This window comes from Leopardus geoffroyi, chromosome X (genome assembly GCF_018350155.1).
Source record: "Leopardus geoffroyi isolate Oge1 chromosome X, O.geoffroyi_Oge1_pat1.0, whole genome shotgun sequence".
NCBI classification, from domain to species: Eukaryota; Metazoa; Chordata; class Mammalia; order Carnivora; family Felidae; genus Leopardus; species Leopardus geoffroyi.
The window spans coordinates 124567533-124573647 of NC_059343.1; the positions used below are offsets into that span (position 1 = coordinate 124567533).

The 6115-nt window shown below is 40.8% G+C and overlaps 1 pseudogene; it reads left to right on the plus strand.

Annotated features, from left to right (window-relative positions):
• Nucleotides 1–5120: 5120 nt before the first annotated feature.
• Nucleotides 5121–5274, plus strand: LOC123595572 (annotated as a pseudogene).
• Nucleotides 5275–6115: the final 841 nt, after the last annotated feature.

Consider the following 6115-nt stretch of genomic DNA (forward strand, 5'->3'; position numbering starts at 1 on the left):
CAAGCTTTGACCTTCAGCCAGTCCACTTGTTTCCTTAAACCCACTGTCTCACTGTGGCCAGTGGGAGTGGAAAGCCCAGTGTCTGCTGGGACTGGCCCCCTCCCCCAGTAATGTTGTTCCTGTTCCCCTTCGAGGATGGGGCTTTTGGGGCTAAGCTCCAAGCTTCAGTTCAGACTCCCATGAAGGTCACCTCTCCTTCTAGAATGTCAGTGCTGTAAAAAGGCCTGTGGTGCTGAGGAAGTGATCTGGGCTGGGAGACAGAAGCCTGGATTCCTCCCTCAGCTTCTGCACGAACTTACTATGTCACTATGAGCATTCTCTTTTCTGAGTCTCACTTTCCCCATCTATAAAATGGGCTTAAGAACAACTGCATCATACCTTCCTCATGCATCTTGACATATTTCTTAAGTCTGAAATGGACAGATAGCCAGTTAATATCCTTAACATAAAAGAGTTACCAATAGCAATAGGCAAAAGACAAACCCCACAATTACAGAATGATTAAAAAGGTCAGTCAGAGTTGTGGCGCCTGGGTGGCTCAGTTGGTTAAGTGTCCGAGTTCGGCTCAGGTTATGATCTCGTGGTTCATGAGTTCGAGCCCGGTGTCGGGCTCTGTGCTGACAGCTCAGAGCCTGGAGCCTGCTTCAGATTCTGTCTCCCTCTCTCTCTATACCTCTTCTACTCACACTGTTTCTCTCTCTCTCTCTCTCAAAAATAAATAAATACATATTTTTTTAAAAAGTCAGTCAGAGAAAGACAAATATCATAGATTCACTCGTGGAATTTAAGAAACACAACAGATGAACGGGGGAAGGGAAGGAAAAATAAGACAAAAACACAGGGAGGCAAACCATAAGAGACTCTTAAATATAGAGAACAAACTGAGGGCTGCTGTAAGAGAGGTGGGAGGGAGGATGGGCTAAATGTGTGATGGGTATTAAGGAAGGCACTTGTGGGGATGAGCACTGGGTGTCGTATTAAGAGACAAGCCACTGGGTTCTACTCCTGAAACCAAGACTACGCTGTACATTAACTAATTTGAATTTAAATTAAAAAATTTAAAAAAAATTTAAAAAATCTGTTCATCAGTTAAAAAAATAAAAAATGAAAAATAAATGCAAACAAAAAGCCCACAAAAATAAAGAAAGCAAATAATTATTAAATATACAAAAACTTCAACCTAATAAAAAATACAAAATGAAACAAAAAATTATCTTCACTTATTGGGGCTGCAAAAGAAGGGTGAGCGAGTAAATTAGGACACCATGTATGGCAGGCAATTCAGCAACACATATAACATTTGTGCAAAGGGCGTATACTATAGTCCTGGGGTGTACCCTAAGAAAGCCATTGACATACATGCAAAAATATAAGTGCATCCCATCATATTCTTTTAAAAGTGTGTTTAGAATAATTAAGATTGTGATTTTTTATTAAAAACAAACTTCCACAGTGCTTTAAAAAATATAGCCAATTCAAAAACATGCCCATATTAAGGTAAAAAACAGTTTTTCTAATTTCTCTGCTTACTACTTATCCAAGTCAAAAATTTCACAAAGTTGACAGATTTTCCATTTGTATTCCTTTGCTGCAGAATCCAGAAATACCCAAATCACATATTAAATATATTTAAGTGTCAGAATTTGACGCTGTCCTACAGATGGAAAACCTACAATTGCAAAGGAAAAGTCTACACAGGTTTAAGTCTACAAATCTTTAAACTTAGAACATCTACGTGCTTTTTACATTATTTTTATACTTTTTATATGTATGGAATATTTCACAATAAATGTTGAAAAAGAAAGTGCATTATCGATGGAAAATTATTAGATAAGGGTGACTATCATGGCTTTGCTTATAATGGCAAAAATAATTAGAAGAGATTTTGCTTGGTATGTTGTTATAATGATGCCCCCAATGAATTATACCTCCCTGTGTCCATCCTCCTTTGCGATGTAATATTGCTGTTCCCTTCATTAAGCGGTAGGGTGAATTTTCCCACCCATTTGACCCTGGGCTGGACTTGTGACTTGCCTTGCCCAGTGCAATGCATCGGAAAGGATACTGTGTGATTTCCAAGTCTGGGCCTTAAGACATCTTGAAGTTTCCATTTCCATCCTCTTGGAATCCTTAGGCCACTATGCTACCCTCCAGGGTTGGAAAGGGAGACACATTCAGTAAAGGGTTTACCCTGTAGGCTTGGGGTGCTCAGAGGCTGCATGTTCCAAAGAAAAGACTAGCCTGCCACTGGCTCCTGAGAGACAACCTGTGAGCCTTTGGATCATCCTGCCTGAATGCATTTATGTGGGCCTGGGGCTTTGGGTCATGCTGTATCAGTTTGACCTCTGGAGGGCTGGAGTCTGAGTAGTCCAGTTACATGGGCACTACATGTTTCCATGCCTGACCTGCGATAAAGACCTTGGACGCTAAGGCTCAGTGAGTTTCCCTGATTGTCTGCAGCTTCATGAGGGAGCCCAGGAGAGCCCAGCAGAAGGACAGCAGGCCTACCTGCAAAATAATGAGAAATAACACATCATTGTTATTTTAAGGCACCAAGGTTTGCAGTGATTCATTAGTACTCATAGGTAGCTGACATAGTAAATAATAAAAAATAGGCAACTGGTTAAAGAAATTATCATATATCTATACATTGAAATACTGAGACGTTCTCTACAATGCAGATATGGATTCTAACCATATTAAATGGAACTGTGTTCACTATGTATTTCAAGAAATGAAATGTTATAAATAAATATGTATAATATAATCCTATTTTGAAAGAAATTAACATATATGTGCTTATATATAAATAAATGATTGGAGGCTTCCAGTTTTGGAATGAATAAGTCACGAAAATAAAAGGCACAGCAGAGAGAACATAGTCAATGGTATTGTAACAGCGTCGTGTGGTGACAGATGGTAAGCTACACTTGTGCTGAGCGTAGCACAACATATAAAGTTGTTGAGTCACTATGTTGTACACCAGAAAGTAATGTAACATTGTGTGTCAACTATACTCAAATTAAAAAAAAAAATTTAAATGTATTATTAGAATAAGCCATATGCGATAGCAGATATTCAACCATTTTTGCCCAGCCCAAACAACAATTTCCCAAGATTCAACTAATATATATCGGTAGAATCAAGGCTGGAAGTACCCACAGCAAAATACTAACTGTGGCTCTGTTTGGGGGGTGAGTACTGGGCGCTGTTTTCTTTTTGGTCATCTGTATTTTTTTGAGTGGTTTCATTTAAATTGTAGTTAACATCCAGTGCAATTTGGTTTCAGGAGTAGAATTCAGTGCTTCACTTAAATACAACACCCAGTACTCATCACAAGGCCATCTCTGTTTTTTTAAGTCTATTTATTTATTTTGAGAGAGAGAGAAAGAGTAGGGGAGGGTCAGAGAGAGAGAGAGAGAGAGAGAGAGAGATACAGAGAATCCCAAGCAGTCTCTGTGCTGTTAGTGCAGAGCCTAATGCAGGGCTAGAACCCACAAACCATGAGATCATGACCTGAGCCAAAATCAAGAGTCAGACACTTAACGGACTGAGCCACCAGGCATCCGAAGGTCATCTGTATTTTTAAAATCTTCGTACATTGAACATGTACTTCTTTTTTTTTTTTTTTTAATTTTTTTTTCAACGTTTATTTATTTTTGGGACAGAGAGAGACAGAGCATGAACGGGGGAGGGGCAGAGAGAGAGGGAGACACAGAATCGGAAACAGGCTCCAGGCTCTGAGCCATCAGCCCAGAGCCCGACGCGGGGCTCGAACTCCCGGACCACGAGATCGTGACCTGGCTGAAGTCGGATGCTTAACCGACTGCGCCACCCAGGCGCCCCGAACATGTACTTCTTACTGTAGTACGAAGGAGAAACCGAAAGGAAACTCTTTTTTCTCCTTTTTATAAACATATGAACAATGCTGACTAGGTGAGGAAACTGAGCTGGGAAGGGAGAAGGGTCTAGTTGGGACCTGGAGCCAGACCCGCATTAGCCTGGGATTTGGCCTTGTGGCCTGTGGCCCAGGTCAAGTTCACACAGGTTCTGGGCAAGGCGAAAGGAGGTTGAGGCCAAGAGCTGAGGCTTTTATGTTGGGTGGCTGGCTACAGAGCTGGGTTCATGCTTCGGGTCGGCTTGCCCAGAGCCTTGTTAATCATTGCCTTTTGTTCCCCATAGGTACTGTTGGCCTCAGTCCTTCTCAGGCAAAGGATCAAGGGCAAGTGTGGGAGAGGCAGCCCAGGCCGGCAGTCTCATACACACAGAGTCCACTACCCAGATGGTTGCCTTTCCCTTCAAACTGAAGCATCTCTGGGGGAACAGGGGTGGGGTCTTAGCTCAGAGGACGTGGCAGAGCTGGAATTTGACCCTGGTCTGTCTGTTCCAACCACTGTATTGTATAGCTGCCTCCATTTCATTGATGGACACCTGGCTTCATTTGAAAAGAAATTTGAGACAGCTTAAAAAATGTCTGCAATCTAATACAATAGAAATAGAGAAGCAGGCCTAGAGAAAGCACAAACAACAGTAGAAAATCAAAACAAAGCAAAGAAATGTATGAATATGCAGAACATCAGGGCTACCGTTGACAGTAGGGGTTGTCTCATAGGCTCTGAATTGCCAGGCTGCCAAAGTGAAAAGGGAAAGCCAATTGTCCTTATAATTCTCATTACCAGTGAGAACTTCTTTAGAGGAAACATAGCTGTCAAAGAATTCTAAAAGGCATTTATAAATGCTGTTTGATGATACCGGCAACTGTTAGCACTTGACATCTCCCAGTTGCCATTAAAGCTGCCTTTGAGTTTTGATGTCAGTGATGGGGAAGAATTATATCTGTAGCTGTGTCTGTCTCTGTCTGTGTTTGCATCTATGTCACTCTCTGTATCTGTATCTTTATCTGTACCTGTATATGTGTGTCTGTTTGTACCTGTATCTGAGCTCTATCAGTATCTGGGTCTCTATGAGTACTTCTAAATGTGTCTCTACTTGTATTTCTTTCTGTGTCTCAGTCTGTACCTGTATCTCTGTTTCTATCTTACATATCTATGTCTTTATAAATATCAGTGTCTGTATCTCTATCTGTACCTGTATCTGTATCTGTGAGATACTTGTATCTAATACTTACCTGGCAGGGGAGATACTGTGATCACGAAGGTGGTTTTCCCAGGGTGAGGCTTATTCATTGCACTTCAGATGTGCTGACCCCTGTGATGTCCCCAAGTGTGGGAAACTCGACAGCATCATTTGTGGGAGTGGGGGACTGGGTTCGTGCTTAAAGAAAAAAAAAGGTACTTGTATCTACATCTAATAAGTACCTGTATCTGTGTCTCTATCTGTACCTGTGTCTGAATCTCTATATGTACCTGTATATATGACTCTATTTGTATCTGAATCTGTGTTTCTATTTGTACCCACGTGTGTATGCAGTATCTTTGTCTATATCTGAGCCGCTCTATGGATTTCTCTCTACACCTGTATTTGGGTCTCCTAAGTATTGGTGTCTTTGTCTCTATCTTTACCTGTATCTGTCCCTCTATTTGTAAGTGTATCTGGGTCTGTATCCGTATAGGAATCAGTGTTTCTTATTGTACATATATCTATGTCTCAGTGTGTACCTGTATTCTTTCTCTATCTGCACCTATGTCTGTGTGTCCATCTGTACCTATAATTGGGTCTCCATCTTTAATTGTATTGTGTCTTGGTCACTGTATCTGAGTCTCTATCTGTACTTATTATCTTTGTTTTCATCAATACCTGTATTTGGGTTTATCCTTACTTCTGTCTGAACTATGTATGTACTTGTATCTATGTCATTAACATATCTGGATCTGTATTTCTATCTGTACTTGTATCTGTACAGAGAGAGGTACCTGTATCCCTGTTTCAATCTGTACCTCTATCTGGGTCCTTATAAATACCTGCATATGTGTACTTTCATTTGGCTCTCCACCGGACAAGTATCAGTGCTTCTGTGTCTCTACATCCAACAGTATCTGTGTCCCTATCTGTACTGGTATTTGTCTCTATTTGTAATGTAACTTTGCATCTGTATCGATTTCTGTAACAATACCTGTGTCTTTATTTGTATCAGTATCTTTCTCCTATAAGTAAT